Here is a 20,595-nt window from a genome sequence, read left to right as displayed (position 1 = left end):
GTCTCACTCTTGCTCAGGATGGTCTCAAACTCCTGAGCTCAAACGATCTGCCCACCTCGGCCTCCCAGAGTGCTAGGATTACAGGCATGAGCCACCACGCCTGGCCGAGAACTCTTTATTCTGGATACAAATCCTTTATCAGATATATGATTTGCGAATATTTTCTCCCAGTCTGTGGCCGCCCCTTCTGAGTCTCAGTTGTTGGTTCCTCTTCCCCAACCTCTTTGCATCTGAGGGCCACATCTGTCTTTTCTGTCTACACTCACTCCCTCGGTGACCTCACCTAGCCTCGTGGTTTTAAAAACCATCTCTAAAGTTGAGACTCTCAAAATGACCTTTCTTTCTTGGACTTACATATCTGACTGACTACCCAGCACCCCCACTTAGACGTCTCATAGAAACAGGCACCTGAAATTCCCAGTGCTAATCCCCGGTCTTCCTGCCCCCAGGCTGGCGCTGCAGCTGTCTTCTGGAGCAACCACGGCCCCCTCTTTCCAGTTGCGTAACCCAACAAACTTGGAGTCGGACTGACTGTTCTGTCTCTCCCGTGCCCCGTCAAACCCACTAGCAGATCCTGCACACTCCCTCTTGGAGACACGGCCAGAATTTTCTCACCTCCGAGCCACCACCGTCTCTCACCTGGATGCATCTCATGGCCTCCCAACTGGTCTCTCGTGGTCCATTTTCTACTCAGTAGCCAGAATGATCCTGTTACAGGGTCGCTCCTGTGGCCTCTCCTGTGCTCCCCGCTCCAGCCACTCTGCCCTCCCCCTGTCCCTGGGGGGCGCCAGGCCTTGGCATTGGCTGCTTCCTGTGCCTGAAGTTTTGTGCTGTCAGGTGTCAGCATGGCTGGCTCTCAGTTTTGTCTGGTTGATGTCACCTCTCCCTGAGACCATCCTTGGCCATCCTTAATAGCACCGCAGTCTCCTTTAATCCCCTGCGCCCCAGTCCAGGCTTTTTCTCTTAGCACTTATCACTGTGTGACGTGCTATGTACTTTACTTACTGTCTCATTTTCTGTCTCCACTACGGGAATGAAAGCGCCACGAAGGGGGAGCTTTTATGTGTTTTGTCCATGACTTGTCTTAGCCCAAGTTCTCCTGAGAGCTGATCTGAGACAAATGCTTTGGATAGGCAATTTATTTAAGAAGTGATTCCAGGGAGCAGGAGTGCGGAGCAAGGAAGTGGGAAATTAAACAAGAAAGGAGGAAAAGCCAATATAAAATGCATTATTTAAAAAATTTTTTTTCGCTTTTATTATTTTTAATTGACACATGATAATTGTATATATTTCAATAAATGTATACAATGTGTAATGATCAAATCAGGGTAATTAGCACATTCGTCACCTCAAACATTTATCGTTTCTTTGTGCTGCGCACATTCAAAATTTGCTCTTCTAGCTATTTGGAAATGCACAATAATAAATCGTGGTTAATTATAGTTGCCCTGTGGTGCTACAGAACACGAGAACTTACCCCCGCTCTCTAGCTGTGCTTCTGTTAATGGACCTTGGCCATTCTCCCTCCCAGAAGGCATTGCAGTGGGGCCGCCCACGCCCTGGGACCCCATGAAGAGGCTTGGGAGATGGGAGGGAACTGTCCACCCAGAGGATGAAAGAGGGGAAAACATTTCCTCATCTGCCCCCACTGGTGAGTGGCCCCCAGGCATGGAGTCCCCTGCTGTTTAGGTCGCACGTGCAAGTACCAAGCAGTTTCTGAAGCGTTTCCAACTGCAGCCTCAGAGAAGCCCCGGGGCAGGAAGAGACGTGTGGTTGGACTGGAGGGGAGGCTGCCCTGTGCACCTGCTCGAAGAGCTGTATCCTGCAGCCCTGGATGGACTAGGACAAGGGGCCCAGAGGATTTGGAACAGAGCACAGAGGTCTCTGCACTCTGTCCCTAGCACCTAGCTCAGGGCCTGGCACATAGTAACATTTGAGACAATAGACCAGAGCTGGTGAGTGAAGGGGAAGGATGAGCGAGGGACACTATCCACGGGGAAATTAGCCCTGAGCAGCTCTGGCAGCCAGGCCAGCCCCTAGGCGATATCCCAGGGGCCGGATTGGTGAATGGGGCCAGTGCTCACAGCCTGGACTCCCTGTGGTGCTGGGGCTGTGCTGGGCCCTGGGATGGACCTGAACTTTGCCTCCTGATCTTGGAGAGGACAACCCTTCGTTGGACGACTTGTCTCCACCATCCCAGAGTCAGTCAAGTAACAACTGCCCTTTTTTCTTTTCATGCACAGCCTCTGTGCTTGTCTCTTTTCACCCATAATGGTCCCAAATCACACGTTACAGAAAAGGGACTTGGGATCAGAAGAGTTAAGGAATGTACTGAGGGTCCTGCATCCTGTGAGTGGTGCAGCTGGGATTTAACTGGCTCCAAGACCCTTGTCCCCCATGTTATGTCAGTCTGGAATTTGAAGTCCTATCTACCACTCCAGCCTCGGCCCTGGGCTCTAGTCAGCGGGTCCCTGGACTGACCCCGTTCATTCTTAGCTCACATGGTTCTACCCATCATCTCACCAGAAAGTCCACATCCCCCCATCCCCATCTCCTCTGAGTCTCACTTCAATTCTGTTGGTGGAGGGACTTATTTTATAATCACCCATTTTGCAGATGAGGAAAGCTGAGGCCAGACTAGCTTAGTAAGTTGTATGTCAAGAGGCTCTGCAGCAACCCCAGACCCTGGCTTAAGCCCTTGCCCTGCCTACCACCCTCCTGGGGCCTGGGAGGCACCAAGAAACATGGGGCTGCTGGCTCTGGCACAGGGTCCTGGCTCCCCTCAGGCTGTGGGCCCTTGGAGGGAGCCTGGTTTGCAGTCCTTGAAAACCCAGGAAGGCAGAAGTCACCAGCGTGGCATTTTCTTGCCAGGGCAAGAAAATGAGCAGAACTGACATGGCTTCATGTGGTCACTAGGTGGCGCTGCTGGTCCACAGTGTGACAACGCTTGGCAACTCCATCCCCCAGTCTGGGCACCTGCTGGGGCAGCAGCTGGAGTGAGCCCCCCACCCCATACCCCAAAAGAGCAGACCATAGGTGAGGGAGCCTACAATATTATAGGCACCTGCATATAGTAGGTGCTCAATAAATAATGGTTAAATGAATGAGTGACCATTCTGTGAAGTTGGCATAGTTGAGACTTTTTCAGCCCTCTTTCACACACTAGGAAACTGAGGCCAGATACCAGCAATGGTAATAGTAACCAAGGGTACTATTATTGGCTGTCATTCGGTCACTATGTGCCGGGCACTGTGCTTAGCACATTTATTCTCCACCCTAAACAGGACCCAAATGAATTCCCTCATCTGCCAGCACAGCCTGGCCTGGGTGTCATGTGACCACCAGAGGGCAGCCTTGGCCTCCAGACAGCCACAAGGGGCCCGGCAGGGACTTAGAAGCCAGAAAGAGATGGGGGCACCCGGGCTCTGGAGGGCAGGTTCTGCATCTGTAAAAGGAGGATGACCGTCCCTGCCCAGCCGGGTCTCTGGGAGGAGGACGTGAGACCATGCGTGGAAAGTTCTCAGCCCCTATGAGGGCTTACGTCACGGTGGCTGGGGACCGGGGCTGCTCACTGAGCACGTGCTGACTGAGGGCGTGGAAATGGCTTGGAGTGCGCGGCCCTGAGCTGGCCGGGCCCTGGGACTCTGTGGGCCACTGTATCCCACACGCGAGCCCCGAGGGCCAGGCTCGGCCTGACATGCCGCCTTGTAGGCTGTCAGCCTGGTCACATCTTTGTCCCGCTCCGGGCCTCTGTCTTCTCTCCAGAGGGAGCTTCTTAGGGTTTCCAGGCGTGATGGCTCAGGGGTGGCCGTGCCAGATGTGTGGACGCCCTTTAGCGCCCTGTCAGCCCGCAGATGGCTTCACTGCCCCCTCCAAGCAAACGCACCATGGCTGCCCTTCTTCTCCCAATATCCAGTGGGAAAACCCAGAGAAATCACACAAATGGAAACATATCTGCATCAAATTAGGAAACTAAGCCTGTGCTTGTGGCAGATCTTGTAGCCATTTCCAGCAGAAACCCAGACTAAGGCACTGTTAGCAATGGGCTGCTGGGGGCTTGGCCTTCTCAGTGGGGTTGCTGTCATCGGCCTCAGCTGCCCTCCTGTGGCTGACGTGGACTCCGCTGGGGAGCTCTGGAGCAAGACAGTGGAGGGCCCTTCAGAGTCACGTGGACCTTGCTGACAGCAATAGTGGGTCTTAGAAACCAACTCCCATGAGAGGAGCCACCCACTCAGAGAGTGGGCAGTGGAGGCAGGACGCAGACCCCACCCTAGACCAGCAGAGCCACCCACGGCTCCTGGCCGGTGGTGCCTGGAGAATTAGAACGGGGTCTCACACCCAGAAGGGGACTATTCCTGGACCAGGGCTTGGCTGGGCACACACCCCCCAAAAAGGCTCAGCTCTGTGAAGATTCCCTCCTCTAGGGCCTGAGGGGCCTGTGTGGGAGCCAGGGCCCATAGCTGGGACTCTCCACTGGAGGAGAGTGGCCAGGAGAAAAAACTGGGCCATGAGAAAAGGTGCAGGAGCAGGGAAAGGGGAACAAGAGGCAAGGACTGTGACTTAGGATCACTACAGCTACAGCACCTCCCGAGACACGTAGTAGGTGCTCAATAAATACGTGTCGCATATGACTCAAAGTATAACCTTCCTTAGCAATAGATCCTACTGGCAAAATTAGGATACTTGTACTTTGGGCTCTACATAAGTTGTAAGAGAATATTGCTTCTATGAAATAAGGACGATCATGGTAGGAGACACTGGTAAACGAAAACACAGCATCTGGTTTGCATTTCCATTGGACGCAGTAAGTAGGAGGCCGGAAAGTATAAAAGTCAATGCAAGATACAAAGCACCAGAGGGAGAAACATTCCCAGGATGCAAAGGAAAAGGTCAAGGACAGAGCATCACTGAGAACATACGAAGACAAGTCACAAGAGTCTCACTTGAATGACTGGCATTCTTTCCCCCTGACAGACACCCTGCCACCCCAGAATAAAGGAAACAGAGGAGATAATAAAAGTTGTTAAAGAAGTACTATGGCACCAGTTCTTGAAAATAAAAAAAGAAAAAAAATGGAAAACACAATTAAGAAGTGAACTTTTTTTTTTTTTTTTTAAAAGACAGGTCTCGCTCTGTTCCAGGCTGGAGTGCAGTGGTGGGATCACAGGTCACTGCAGCCTTGAACTCTTGGCTTCGAGTGATTCTCCCACCTCAGCCTCCTGAGCAGCTGGGACTGCAGGCACAAGCCATAGTGCCCTGCTAGAAGTAAACTTGTTATTTAAAAAGAAAAAAAACCCTGTAAATTAAAAAACATGCAAATCCTGTGGTAGTTCTTCCCAACTTCCTTCAATGCGTACAGAGAAAGTGATAAAATCTATGAGTTCTCTGGGTGGTGGGAGGAGGCACCCCAGGCCCTGGGCTTTGGGGATTAGAATCTCAACTGCCTGTGGCCCCACTCACAGCCCACAGGTGAGCCCTGGAGACACTCACACAGGTGCCCTCGGAGATGGTCATGAGGCTGTCCATTGCCATGCTGTTTGTAACAGTGAAAAATGGGACTCCTCCTAAGTGTTTGCTAAAAGAGGAGTAGCTACATGGTGGTGTGATGTGTTCCTGCAGTGGGATATTCTTTAAATTTTAAATGAAGCACTTTAAATGAAGGAACTAATGTTCTATGTATCAATGTTCAAGAACATAACGTTGAGAAGAAAATATATATACCACATTATATTTATTTATTCATCCATTGATGGACATGGGTTGTTTCTACATTTTGGCTATTGTGAATAATGCCACAATGAACATGGATATATAACGTCTGTTAGAATTTCTGCCTTTGATTCCTTGGGGTATATATCTAGGAGTGGAATTGCTGGGTCATATGGTAATTTTATATTTAGTCTTTTGAAGAACGGCCAAAGTGTTTTCCACAGTGGCTGCACCATTTGACATTCCTATCCACAATGCCCAAGAATTCCAGTTTCTCCACATCCTTGCCGACACCTGTTATTTTACTTTCCTTTTTTTTTTTTTTTGATAATAGCTATGATGGATAATTTCATGTGTCAACTTGACTGGACTAAGGGGTACCCAGATAACTAGTAAAATATTATTTCTGGGTATGTCTGTGAGGGTGTTTCTGGATGAGATTAGCATTTGAGTTGGTCGACTGAGTAAAAGACCACCTTCACCAACTTGGGCGGGCATCAACCAATCTGTTGAGGGCCTGGATAGAACAAAAAGGCCACTTTGCTTCTGATTGAGCTGAGCACCCATCTTTTCCTGCACCTGGATGTTGGTGCTCCTGGAGTTTGGGCCTTCGAACTGAGAGCAGGGCTTACAACATGGACTCTCTGGTCCTCAGGCCTTCAGACTCAGGCTGCATTACCCCACCAGATTTCCTGGTTCTGCAGCTGCAGAAGGCAGACTTTGGGACTTCTTGGCTCCCGTGATGACATGAGCCAATTCCTGTAATAAATCTCCTCTTATATATCTGTGTACATCCTGTTGTTTCCGTTTCTCTGGAGAACTCTGATTAATACAATAGCCATCCTGATGGGTGTGTAGTAGTATCCCATAGCTTTTATTTGCATTTCCCTAATGACTAGTGATGTTGAGCATCTTTTCATGTGTTAATTGGCCATTTGCATATTTTATTTGAAGAAATGCCAATTCAAGTCATTTGCCCATTTTTGAATCATGTGTTTGTTTTTGTTGTTGAATTGCAGGAGTTCTTTATGTATTCTGGATATCAATCCCTCATCAGATATATGATTTGCAAATATTTTCTCCCATTCTGTGGGCTGTCTTTTCATTTGCTTGATGGTGTCCTTTGATATACAAAAGTTTTAAATTTTGATGAACTCTCATCTATTTTTTCCTTTGTTGCCTGTGCTTTTGGTGTCATAGACAAGAAACCATCACCAAAACCAATGTCATGAGGCTTTTCCCTTGTATTTTCTTCTAAGAGTTTTATAGTTTTAGTTCTTATATTTATGTCTTTGATCCATTTTGAGTTAACTTTTTTTATGTGGTGTAAGGTAAGGGTTCATCTTCATTCTTTTGCATATGGGTATCCAGTTTTCCCAACATAATTTGTTGAAAAGACTGTCCTTTCCCCATTGAATGGTCTTGGCACCCTGTGGAAAATCAATTGGCCATATATGAGGAGTTTTATTTCTGGGCTTTCTATTTTAGTCCATTGGTCTCTATGTCTGTCCTTATGCTAGTATCACATGGTTTGGATTACTGCAGCTTTGTAGTAAGTTTTGAAATTAGGAAATGTGAGTCCTCCAGCTTTGTTCTTTGCCAAGATTGCATTGCCTATTGGGGAGTCCCTTTTCTGTGCTTTTTAACTGGTCAAAAGAAAGGGAATGGGATGATGTACAGACTCAGGATTCACTCTACTAGGCAAAATGCTAAGAAGGAAATCCATAGTACATATATCTTGGTAGATGTTTTAATTGACAAAGAATTCTCTAAGAGTATAAGCAGAAAATAAAGGTTATCCACAAGTTAACAAAATCAGGATGGCCTCAGTCCCGATGGTTCAGTGTTAGGAGATTTAGTTATACCCTATCAATAGATCAAATCCAATACTCATTTCTGTAGGAAAAATCCTTGTTTATGAAGAAAATAAAACAGTCATAGACTTGTATGCACTATGCAAACAGATAAGTAAGCACAACAAAATCTTCTAAAAATACAGACAGGGGGCCACAGCGGTTCACACCTGTAATCCCAACACTTCGGGAGGCTGAGGTGGGAGGTCTGCTTGAGGCCAGGAGTTCCAGGCCTGGAGTTTCAGACCAACCTGGGCAACATCGTAAGACTTGGTCTCCACAAAAAAAAAAAAAAGAAAGAAAAAGAAAAAATTAGCTGGGCACGTGTCATGAGCCTGTAGTCCTAGCTACTTGGGAAGTTGAGGCCGGGGCATCCCTTGAGCTAAGGAATTCGAGGTTACAGGGAGCTATAATCTCACTGCGCTCCAGCCTAAGAATCAGAGTGAGATCCTCCTGTCTCTAAAAAACAAAAAACAAACATTTAAAAAAAGAACTAGAAGAAAAAGAAAACTACAATCACAATAGGTGATCTCAATATAAAGCTTTCAGAATTTGACGATCCAACAGACAAACAATAAGCAAGGAAATAGAGGACTTGAGCAATTAAAATAACAAGATCACATATAGATATGTCTCATATATACGCAACTTCTATGTGTGTATACACACATCGCACACATTATTATGTCTCATACAAAGCTATATAAAACCCCAACAAAAATTTGCTGTGTACTTGATCACAAAGGTAAGTAGAGTTTTTGTAGACCATATCCAGTTATCTTAATTCATTGAAATAATAATTAAATAATGAAAAGATTGTTTTTAAAAGATTGTAACTAATTAAAAAACACTTTAACCACTATATCGAAGAGTAAATAAAAAAATGACATTTAAGCTTAGCAAAAGAGAAATAAATTACATAAAACTTATAGGATGCATTTCAAATTCTTCTCAATAGAAAATGTATAGACTTATAGATTTTTATTATTAAGAATAAAAGGCTTGGCCGGGCGTGGTGGCTCACGCCTGTAATCCTAGCTCTCTGGGAGGCTGAGGCGGGCGGATTGTTTGAGCTCAGGAGTTCGAAACCAGCCTGAGCAAGAGCGAGACCCTGTCTCTACTAAAAATAGAAAGAAATTAATTGGACAACTAAAAATATATAGAGAAATTAGCCGGGCATGGTGGCGCATGCCTGTAGTCCCAGCTACTTGGGAGGCTGAGGCAGGAGTATCGCTTGAGCCCAGGAGTTTGAGATTGCTGTGAGCTAGGCTGATGCCGCGGCACTCTAGCCCGGGCAAAAGAGTGAGACTCTGTCTCAAAAAAAAAAAAAAAAGAATAAAAGGCTTAAACCTAATTAACTAAGTATTTAACCAAAGATAAAGAAAATAAAAGAAAAAATAGAAAAGGCAGGCCGGGTGCCGTGACTCATGCCTGTAATCCTAGCGCTCTGGGAGGCTGAGGCAGGAGGATCATTGGAGGTCAGGAGTTCGAGATCAATCTGAGCAAGAGTGAGACCCCGTCTCTGCTAAAAATAGAAAACATTATCTGGGCGTGGTGGTGCACCTGTAGTCCCAGCTACTCGGGAGGCTGAGGCAGTAGAATTGCTTGAGCCCAGGAATTTGAGGTTGCTGTGAGCTATGACACCACTGCACTCTAGCCCAAGCAACAGAACAAGACCCTGTCTTAAAAAAAAAAAAAGAAAGAAAGAAAGGAAAAGAAAAAGAAAAAGAAAAAAAGAAAGGCAGTACAGGGAGTTTTTAAAAAGGTAAAAGTTGAAACAAATAAGTAGAAAACCAAAAAATTGTAACACATTTTTAAATAAAACTAAACTTTAGGCCAGGAGTGGTGGCTCACGTCTGTAATCCCAGCACTTTGAGAGGCTAAAGCGGGAGGGTTGCTTGAGGCCATGAGTTCAAGACCAACCTGGGCAACATAGAGAGATCCTGTCTCTATGAAAAAATAATTTAAAAAAATTAGCTGGTCATAGTGGTATGTGCCTGTAGTCATAGCTACTTGGGAGGCTGAGGTGGGAGGATCATCTGAGCCCAGGAGTTCGAGGTTACAGTGAGCTATGTTGCACCCCTGCACTCCAGCCTGGGTGACAGAGTGTCTCTAAAACAAAACAAAAACAAAACTTTAAGGTTGAGATAATAGGAGAGGAGAAGCTAAAATATACAATATTAGGAACCAGAAACATGATATAACCACAAATATGAAAGAAATGAAAAGAACTATAAATGAATATGCTATGCAACTCTATGGCTATAAATTTGAAGACCTAGAAAACTAAATTCTACAAGACTATAAATTATCAAAACTAATCCAAAGTAAAAAAGAAAACTTGAATAAATCATAACCTTAAGCAAGATATAAATGTGATTAAAAGTCTATGACCTAGTACAACTCAATAACAAAAAGACAAGTAACAGTTAAAAATTGGGCAAAGATTTTGGTGCTCCAAAATTAGAGAAAACCAAACAAAAACAATTTAAAAATTGGAAAAGAATCTGAATAGACATTTCTCTAAGGAAAATATACAGGTGGCCAATAAGCACATGAAAAGATGCTCAACATCATCAGGGAAATGCAAATCAAAATGGCAATGAAATACCACTTCACATCCACTAGGATGGCTAGCATCAAAAAGCCAGATAATAACAAGTATTAGCCAGGATGTGGAGAAATTGGAACCCTCACACACAGCTGGTGGGAATGTATTCATAAAATGTATTAATAATTAAGGAATATATTAATAAAAATGGTGCAGCCACTTTGGAAAACACTCTGGCCATTCCTCAAATGATTAGATAAACAGTTACCATATGATGCAGCAATTCCACTCCTAGGTATATACCCAAGATAAATGAAAACATATGTTCACACAAAAACTTGTACATGAATGTTTATGGCAACATAATTCATAATGGCCATAAAATGGAAACAACCCAAATGTCCATCAATGAACAAATGGATAAATATAATGTGTTATAGCCATACAATGGAATGTTACTCAGCTATTAAAAGTATTAAGAATAAAATTCTAATACATGCTACAACATTGGATGAACCTTTAAAGCATTATGCTAAATGAAATAAGCCTGTCACAAAAGACCACATAATAATGTGATTTGATTTATTTTGAAATGTCCAGATTAGCAAAACCTATAAAGACAGAAAATAGATTCGCAGTTGCTTAGGACTGGGAGTGGGAGTAGGGGAGTTAGGGGAGTGGCAGCCGAAGAGCACAGGTCTTCTTTTTAAGGTAATGAAATGTCTTATTAAATTGACTGTGATGATGGTTGCACATATCTGTGAATATAGTAAAAACCACTGAATTGTACACTTTAAATAGGCGAATTATGCGGTATGTGAATTATATATCAGTAAAACTTAAAAAAATCTATGACTTAGAAATGCATCAGGTCTAGATGATTTTACAGTAGGTTACAGTAGTAATAAGGTAATACTAATTGCTATAACTTCCATCCTTATATCTTGGGGAATTAACGCAATAGAAATTTATCTTTTATTCTCATCTTCTATCTCGTTTCTCTACCATCTTTAACAGATAGTTCCAAAGTCATCGCAAGAGAAGAAGGTGCACCAAACCTCCAAGGAAATTGGAGGTTTTTATGGCCTAGGCCTGGAAGGGATTGGCTTCTGCTCATTTCATTAGCCAGAACTCACATGGGCCCCTAACAACATGTGAGGCTGAGAAATACAGTTTAGTGTGGGCCCAGATGGAAGAAGAAGTGATGAGTTCTTACCAAATTTTACAGAATGGAAACTTCCTATGTTATTCACACTATTCCAGATGATTGAAAGACATTGAAAGTCACTTTATAAAGCAAACATGACCTTAATAACAAAACTTAATGAATAAGTTAAGAAAAAAGCTATGGACCAATTTCACTTAAGAATATAGATACAAAAATTCTTGGTACACACAGTTTAAAATTAGGAAATCTGCCAACATAAGTGAAGGATAATTTAAAAGACAAAGACCACATAATTATGTAAATAAATGCTGAAAATATTACTGATAAAATCCCACAGTGATCCCTCATAACAACACTAACATGAGAATACAGACTGTAACTACACATGATAAAGGCTGGGATTGGGGGCTGGGCACGGTGGCTCATGCCTGTAATCCCAGCACTCTGGGAGGCCAAGGTGGGAGGATTGCTTGAGCTCAGGAATTCAAGACCAGCTGAGCAACATAGCAAGATCCTGTCTCTACAAAAAATACAAAAATCAGCCAGGCGTGGTGGTGCACGCTTGTAGTCCCAGTTACTTGGGAGGCTGAGGCAGGAGGATCGCTTGAGCCCAGGAGCGTGAGGTTGCAGGGAGCTATGATGACGCCATTGCACTCCACCCAGGGCAACAGAGCAAGACTCTGTCTTTAAAAAAAAAAAAAGGCTAGGATTGGAATAAAAACTGTTCCAAACAGGAACAATAAAGGTGAAGTAAAGAGCTGATCCAGATAAAAATGGGGCAAGGGAAACCCAGCTGGGAAATCTGAGGAAGGAAGCCACAGCTTTAATACTATATGAACACAACAGATGAGACAGATTTAAGTAGTGATAAAAATGTCTGATCCATACTTCTTTCTAAAACTTTAGAATAACAATTTCACATAACAATAAACAATCAAAAAATTTTAAGAAGATAAGGAGCAGAATAATATTGCTACAGACAATAAAACGATAGCAGAAAGCCATACCTACCCAAAAAAGTATAAAACTATAACCTATTATCTCAAAGTGGTAAAAAGTACATCCAGGAATTGATGCAAAACATGAAAGACTAACTTAAATGGGGATTAGAGAAATCAGAAATGTGGTGACAGAACTCCAGGATACAGTTAGTAATAAAAAGAAAAACATCACTTCATAAATTAAGGCTAAAACAGAAGGAGTATAACAGTTAATAAACACAATAGATAATGCTTTAAGAGAAACAGAAGGTGAGAAATATTAAAGCTGGGCAAAGAAGGTACAACAATATATGGAAAATGGAGGTCCCTGAAGAAGAAAACCAGAATAATGGTACAGAACAAACACGAAAAACTATTATACAAGAAAACTTTCTTGTAATAAAAAAGATTAGAAACTATGTATTGGAAAAATCTCCAGACTCTACCAAAAAACTGTTATAGCTGATAAACAAATTCAGAAGAGTTGCAGGATACAAAATCAACATACAAAATTCAATAGTATTGATATGTGCCAACAGAGAACAATCTGGAAAAGAAATCAAGAAAGCAATCCCATTTACAAAAGCTACAAAAATATGAAATGTCCAGGAATCAACTTAACCAAAGAGGTGAAAGAACTATACAAGGAAAACTATAGAACACTGATGAAAGAAATTGAAGAGGACACACACATACACACAAAATGGAAAGTATTCCATGTTCATAGATTGGAAGAATTAATATTGTTAAAATGACAACACTACTCTAAGCAACTTACAGGTTCAATATAATCCCTGTCAAAATTTCAATGACATTCTTCACAGAAATAGAAAAAAAAAATCTTAAAATTTATATGGACCCACAAAAGACCCCAAATAACCAAAGCAATCCTGAGTGAAAAGAACAAAGTTGGAGGCATCACACTACCTGATTTCAAAATTTACTGTAAAACGTTAGTAACCAAATAAACATGGTACTGGTGTAAGAACAGACACATAGACCAATGGAACAGAATAGAGGACTCAGATATAAATTCATGCATTTATAGGCAACTCATCTTCAACAAAGATGCCAAGAACATGCAATGGGAAAAGGACAGTCTCTACAATAAAGGATGCTGGGAAAACTGGCTAACTATGTGCAGAAGAATGAAACTGGACCCCAATCTCTCACCATACACAAACATCAAACAAGAATGGATTAAAGACTTAAATCTAAGACCTGAAACTATGGAACTATTAGAAAACAGGCCACTGCGCCCAGCCAAATATAAATTATTAAGTCATTAAATATGAAATGTCTATTTCTTATGAAAAGTTTGGTTTATTATCTCTCAAACAAGAAGCAGTACAATTAATCAAAGTATGCACCTAAACTATCAACACAGTTTTGCCATCTTAACGGCAGCTTGTTTATGCCAGCAGCAAAGAAGCCTGGAGAGCGAGTGGCGATGAAATCATGAAAGGTGTTTTCCACAGCTTGTTGAGAACTGAATACTTTTCCTTGTAAGAAGTGGTCCAAAGCTTGGAAGAAGTGGTAGTCAGTTGGTGCAAGATCTGGTGAATACAGCGGATGACAGAGAGTTTCCAAGTCCAGCCTCTGTAGTGTGAGTGTTGTTTGTGCCACATGTGGTAGAACGTTGTCTTGCAAGAGGATTGGTCTGTTTCTATTGACCAATCTCAGCTGCTTAATCACAAGCATACTCATCATTTCATCCAATTGGTTGCAGTAGACATCTGCTGTAATTGACTGATCAGGTTTCATGAAGCTGTAGTGGATAATACCAGCGCTGGACCACCAAACACACACCATTGGCTTTTTTTGTTGAATATTTGGTTTTGGACTTTGTTTTGGCACTTCATCTTTGTACAACTACTGTGACGAATGCTTGCAATTGTCAAAAAGAATCCATTTTTCATCACACATAAAAATACAATGTAGAAATTGTTCGCCTTTATGTTGTGACAGCAAAGAAAGGCAAGCTTGAAACAATTTCTCTTCTGATGCTCATTTAATTCATGCAGAACCCATCTATGCAGCTTCTTTACCTTGCCCATTTGTTTCAAACGGTCCAATATTGTTGGAATAGTAATGTCAAACCTTGCTGCTAATTCATGCGTAGGTCGAGATGGATTCTCTTCCACTACAGCTTTTGGCTCATCATTATCCACCTTGGTCTCAAGTCACCCACATGCCTCGTTTTCAGGATTAAAATCACCACAACAGAACTTCTCAAACCATCGACATACTGTGCGTTCATTAGCCACATCCCTCCCAAACATTTTGTTGATATTTCAAGCTGTCTGCGCTGCATTGGTTCCACGACGGAGCTCATATTCAAAAATAACTCGAACTTTTGACTTATCCATGGTTTCACAAGAATTGTTCTAAAAAAATTTGAAAGATAATCACAAGCCAAACTATGCATTTGAAAGAATGAGGATGTATCTTCACAATAAAAATAAAACAAGAAGTGTCAAGGTGAAATGTCAGAGATATTAACTGTCAAACTTAGTACTTGAGGAAATCGGTCATTTCATACTTCATAGCCTAATAGCTATTATATATAAATTCTATGTATTATATTAATATGTATCTCTCAGTTTTCATCCATGATTCCTGGCTCATAATTCCCATAGCTCTTGTTATTTCCTAAGTGACTAAAACAATAAACATATCCTTCATTGAAGTATTTGGCCTTTTGTCCTTGGTTCCTGGAGCATCTTCGGAGCAGTTTCAGAGTGATAAAGGTGAAAAACAGTCTTTTGTTATAATGTTGGGGCACTTTAGGCCTCAGAAGCAGCCTCGGAGAGCACAATCTCTTTCTGACCTTCTCCTACCCTCCTTCACTTGCTCCTTTTTCTCCCCAAGGCAGGCCATAGATACTAAAAATACACCCTGACCTTACCCTGCCTTTTTGTCTTGGAGCTGGCCATAAAGCAATTCTCTAACCTACCTTGTCTCATTGTAGGTCATAAGTCGCCCATTTCAGAAAGGGTCCTGCCTTGTACCCAGGAGGAGGGAAGGGTGCACAGAGAGGCTGAGAGACACTGAACAGACAGGCCATGCTGGGTTTCCCCTCTCAGGGTGTTTGTGTTAGATCAGAACCTTTTTGTCCAATCACATTGCTACACACGGTTGTCCCTGCTTCAATCATGCCTATCCAAGACGTCTACACAAAAGGCCCAAGAGGACAGTGTAGAGAGAGCTTCTGGCCAGCTGGACACGTGGAGGCTCCTTGAGGGTGGTGTGCCTGGCGAGGGCACGGCAGCTCCACGCCCCTCTTCCCATGCTGAGCCCTCTGCACCTCTTCATCTGTACCCTCAGGAATATTCCTTATAATTAACCAGTAAACATAAGTATTTCCCTGAGTTCCGTGAGCTGCTCCAGCAAATTAATCAAACCCAAGGAGGAGGTCTTGGGGACCCCAATGTATAGCTAGTCGGTCAGATGCACAGGTGAAACAGCCTGGGGCTTATATTTGGAACTGGAAGTAGGGGCAGTCTTGAGGGCCTGAGCCCTTCTGCTGCATGACCTGATGCTGTCTCCATACAGGCAGCGCTGGGATTGAGCTGGACGACACTGTTGCAGAACTGCTGGCTTGATGTGTCAGGAAACCGCCCCACCTCCCCCATCTGGTCACAGATGTGTTTTGTGTTGATTGTTGCGGTGTGAGCAGAGAAAAAGCAGTTTGTATTTTCTACAAAATATTCTAAGAAAATTACTGGATTTTGAAGAAAAAGAAAACTCCGGTCATTTAGGCAAAAAACCCAAATGAGTTAGAAGGGAAAGGAAAATTTGCTTATCATTAGACTTTTTTCTTATATGAACAACACCATGGAGTAACCAGATGATAAGAGAGGAACTATTGCCTTATACAATTACTCTAGCTATAATAAGAAATGGAATATCTGATGTGACTTGGGGTCTTTCACTCACAATGACGAGGGCCGGTTTTCTGCCCCCTGGCACCCACATCCAACTCCCTAGGGCTATGGTGTCACTTATTTCCCTGCATGTGGCCCTCACTCTCATCTGACACGTGCCCTTGCATTCAGGAGATGCTCAAGAAATCCTCCTTAGAGTGATGTGAACACAGCCCGGAGTGAGACTAGGCACATGTGTGGCTTTGCGGGGCAGAGAGCCTGTTTGCTGTCCATCCCCCCATCTCAAGGACGAGCTGGAGAGATTCCCCTCCCAACTCTCCCCCACCATCCCAGGAGTCGTCAGACAAAACCTGTGCCTATTGCTAAAACCCAGGCCAGAAGGAGCTCAGAAATAGTAGGGCTGAAGCATCTTGGAACCTGGACCTACTCAGTAGGGGGGAAGGCCAGGGGTTAGCCATTCCATCCCCCTGCCACCAAGCCATTGGGAAGGAAAAAGAGTCAACCTCCTGTCACCAAGCACTGGGCCAAGGGGACTCAGGGAACAGGTTCCCTCTGACACTTGACTATAGTCCACCCCTTCCTGACCCCAGCCCCAAATCAACTGTGACCCCAACTATAAGAATTCTTGCCCCTGATTTCAGGAGAGTGAACAGGGGCATGTGAATGATTCCATGGGGACCCAATCAAGCTTCTGGTCCAGCAGCTGACCAGCATTACATTGTCACATAAGAGCCATCGATGTCCATTTGGATAATATTTGTTGGCCATCTGCTAGGTACCAGACACTGAGATATGGAGGGATAAAGAAATGGTGCCTATCCTCAAGGATCCCACAGTCTAAGGGGGCACAGGGGTGGTACAGTGGGTGTATCAGTCTGCTAGGGCTGCCACCACAAAGTGCCACAGATCAGGTGCTTAAACAATAGACATTTCTTTCCTCACAGTTCCGGAGGCTGGAAGTCTGAGATTGAGGTGCTGGCAGGGTGGTTTCTCCTGAGGTCTCTCTCCTTGGCTTGCAGATGGCCACTGTCTCGCTGTGTCCTCACATGGCCTTTTCTCTGTGTGCATGCATCCCTGGTGTCCCTCTCTCTCCTCGTAAAGATGCCAGTACTATTGGATTAGGGCCCCACCCTTATGACCTCATTTAACCCTACTTACCTCTTAAAGGCTCCGTCCGCAAATACAGTCACATTGAGGTTAGGGCTTCAACATATGCATTTCTTTTTGTTTTTTTGGGACAGGATTTCACTCTGTAGCCCAGGCTAGAGTGCAATGGTGTCAGCCTAGCTCACTGCAGCCTCAAACTCCTGGGCTCAAGTGATCCTCCTGCCTCAGCCTCCAGAATAGCTGGGACTACAGGTGCACGCCACCACCCCCGGTTAGTTTTTCTATTTTTTGTAGAAAGGGGGCTTACTCTTGCTCAGGCTGGTCTTGAACTCCTGGCCTCAAGCAATCCTCCTGCCCTGGCCACCCAGAGTGCTAGGATTACGGGCATAAGCCATCACCCAGCCAAGTAAACATACAAATTGTGGGAGAGGGGGTGGGCAGATAGAATTCCATCCATAACAATGTGTTTTAAGTACTATAATAAAGGCAAGACCACTCTGAGGGCAAGAACACCAGTGGAGACCCAGATACACCTGCCTAAATAGTTAGGAGTTATAACTCAAGTTATTAAACTAGTAATATTCTCCTACGTACTCAAAGATGGCTCCTAGCCCCAGCTCCCAGCCCAAGGCCACCCTACTTCTTTTCCCACCCCCATTCCTTCCTGCACATTCAGGAGCCCTGAATGACACGTGTGGATGCCCCAGCCTGTGTGTCCAAGCTCTGTCTACACCCTCCCCAAAGAACTGTCCATTGGCTGTCCCTCAGTGCTGGGGGAATACACGTGGGTCATGCAGTCTGCTTTTTGAGAATGGACCCGGCGAAGAGACCCACACATGCCCAGGAAGGGGGCTGTTTGGCAGATGTCCGAATACACTGTGAGCATTTCTCCCCTTATCTTCCCGACCAGGAACCTGAAGGCCAGGATAATGCACTCATCTGTGGTCATGCTGAGGCGGGGTAAGTGACCAACCCAGATGGCTTCTGATTTGGTGGTTCCACCACATACAGTGACTCCAAAGGGAGGTCAAAGTACCCATGCTCCTGCCCATTGTGGTCCCTCTCAGTCTGTTCTTCAAGTGCCCCTAATGTCTTGGAACTGCCAAGGAACTTCTCCTATGGTGTAACGCCCCCTTCAAACCCCTCCTTCCCCCCAACCCCTGTGCCTGGTGCCCAAGGAGCACTTGGAGGAACGCTCTTAAAATCAAGTTTCTCCAAGGGTGAGGGTGCCGACGGCCATCCTAGGTGGCTGCCTGTAGCCTCAGAATCCAACCACCCAGCCCCAGTCCTGTCCCGGCCACTCCGGAGTTGGGCATGCTGGTGGGTGGGGAGGGAAAGGGGGCATTGTCAGGGAAGACAGGCCAGGCTGCAGCTGCCCAACCGGGAGGCTGGGAGGCCTGAATAGCTTCACAGCTCTGGGCCGCGCTCACTGAATGGGGGCTCAACCCCTCCCTGGCAGTGGCCCGGAATAGATGACATTTTCATTGCAAGCTAACAAGGGGAGAAATCCAATTACCTCACAAAGGGGCTCCCGAAAGGGCCTCACAGCTTGGAAAGAGAAGGGGAGGGGAAGAGGGGGAGAGGGAAGGAAGAAGGGGACTTGTGTGTGTGTGTGTGTGTGTGTGTGTGTAGCGAGGCTCCCACCCAGACCAGGAGGGGAACAAAGCCCCCAGCCCTGCAGGACAGGGGGACCTGCATGCAGGCAGGGAGGTGGAACTGAGGGCTTTTAGTTCACTCCCAGTGGGTCAGAGGGTCTGTCTGGGAGCTCCGGGTTTTGAGCAGTCAGGCTTCCTCCCCGCAGAGCGATCTTCCTGGTGCAGGACAGGCCCCAGCTGCCAGCCGGGTCTCTCTGAACTGCACTCTCTGCCCCAGCAGACTGGTCCGACCTGAGTCATCAATTACCCACTACATACTTTTTGCTTTTGAGTATCCACCTAAACTCTTAACCCCCCCTTTTACATTTATTTAAAGTGTATTATTTAAGCTTAGTATTTAAAAAGAAAAGTTTATATCCTAACTGCAAATAGAAAAAGTAGAAGCTAATTCTAAAAAGAAATACAACTCAAATGACCCAATGTTGTCAAACTTTAGGGAGCTGAAAGCCTGAGGCTCTCTGGGGGTGTGGAGGGTGGTGGTGGGGCGATTAGCAAGAGTTGGCAACCCAGATTTCTCCTAGGTCTAAGCCAGAAGGAAGAAGGGGCCCCAGTAGTCCAGTAGTTGGATTGAAACTGACTGCACCAGGCAAGGCTGTGCCCCAAGGCCTCCCATGCCAGCCCCCAGGGCGGTGAGTGTGGTGGCTTCAAGGCCTGGCTGCCCTTAACCTTGATTGCCCAACTGCTTAATGCTTCCTTTCCTCTTCCAGAAAATAGAGGCCAAGTGAGGATCTACTGCGTTATTGGATGGACCTACTTTCTGGGTGTTGTGGGTTGGCCACTGGGGTCCCAGAAGGTGTGAGGGGTCTGGGAAGGGGGAGGAGGATGGCCGTCTCAGGGCAACAAGCAAGTCCAGTCTCCTGCTCTCCCCCTCTTCAGAGGCGGGAGGAAGAGCTGCAGACCCCCTTCAGGAGGAAATTAGCATTCGCTTCCTCTGGCCCAGCCAGAGCAAATCGGCCTTCAAAAGCCAGCCTGTCTCTGGAGGCCACACAGCATGCCCCTTTGTGGCTCCCTCCCTGTCCCCTCTCTCCCCTCCCCCAGCTAACTGAACTCTCCATCCCAGAGGAGAGGAATGGGAGTCTCTTGAAGCACAAGGACCTGCGGTGGGGGTGGCGTCAGGATTTTTGCCGTCCCTGCAAATGCCCTGTCCAAAGTGGGGATGTCACCTGCTTCTGTTCCAGAGACTCGAGGGCACCCTCAAGCCCTATCTACCCATTTCCAGTCCCTGTTCTTCATCGCCTTGTGGCATTTGACTTTGCTGAAACCTCTTCCTTGTTGAGACTCGGTCTTTCTTGGCTTCCAAGACCCCACTGTCTCCCTGGACTCTTCCTACCTCTCTGAACACTCTCTGTGCATCTTCCTTTGGGCCCTACCAGGGCCCCTGCTGTCAGGGCTGTGTATATATGTGCACGCTTAGACCCGCGTAGTCTCCAGATCCCAGACACTCTCAGGACTAGTGTAACCTGGTAGTGTTGGTCCTATCCCTTGAATGTGCCTGAGGTTTATTCCTTGACCTTCTCATCTGTAACCAGCCTCATTGTTTTCATATTATCTCTTTCCTGATGACTCCCAAGTGTTTTTCTCCATCCCTGACAAATCTCATGGCCTATGGGACATACTCACCTGGATGTCTCAGCTGAAAAGCACAAGAGGCCATCAACTGAACTCATGTTTCCTCCAAGCCTTCT

Source organism: Propithecus coquereli, unplaced genomic scaffold (genome assembly GCF_000956105.1).
Source record: "Propithecus coquereli isolate 6110/MARCELLA unplaced genomic scaffold, Pcoq_1.0 Scaffold117, whole genome shotgun sequence".
NCBI classification, from domain to species: Eukaryota; Metazoa; Chordata; class Mammalia; order Primates; family Indriidae; genus Propithecus; species Propithecus coquereli.
This window is presented reverse-complemented; position numbering follows the sequence as displayed.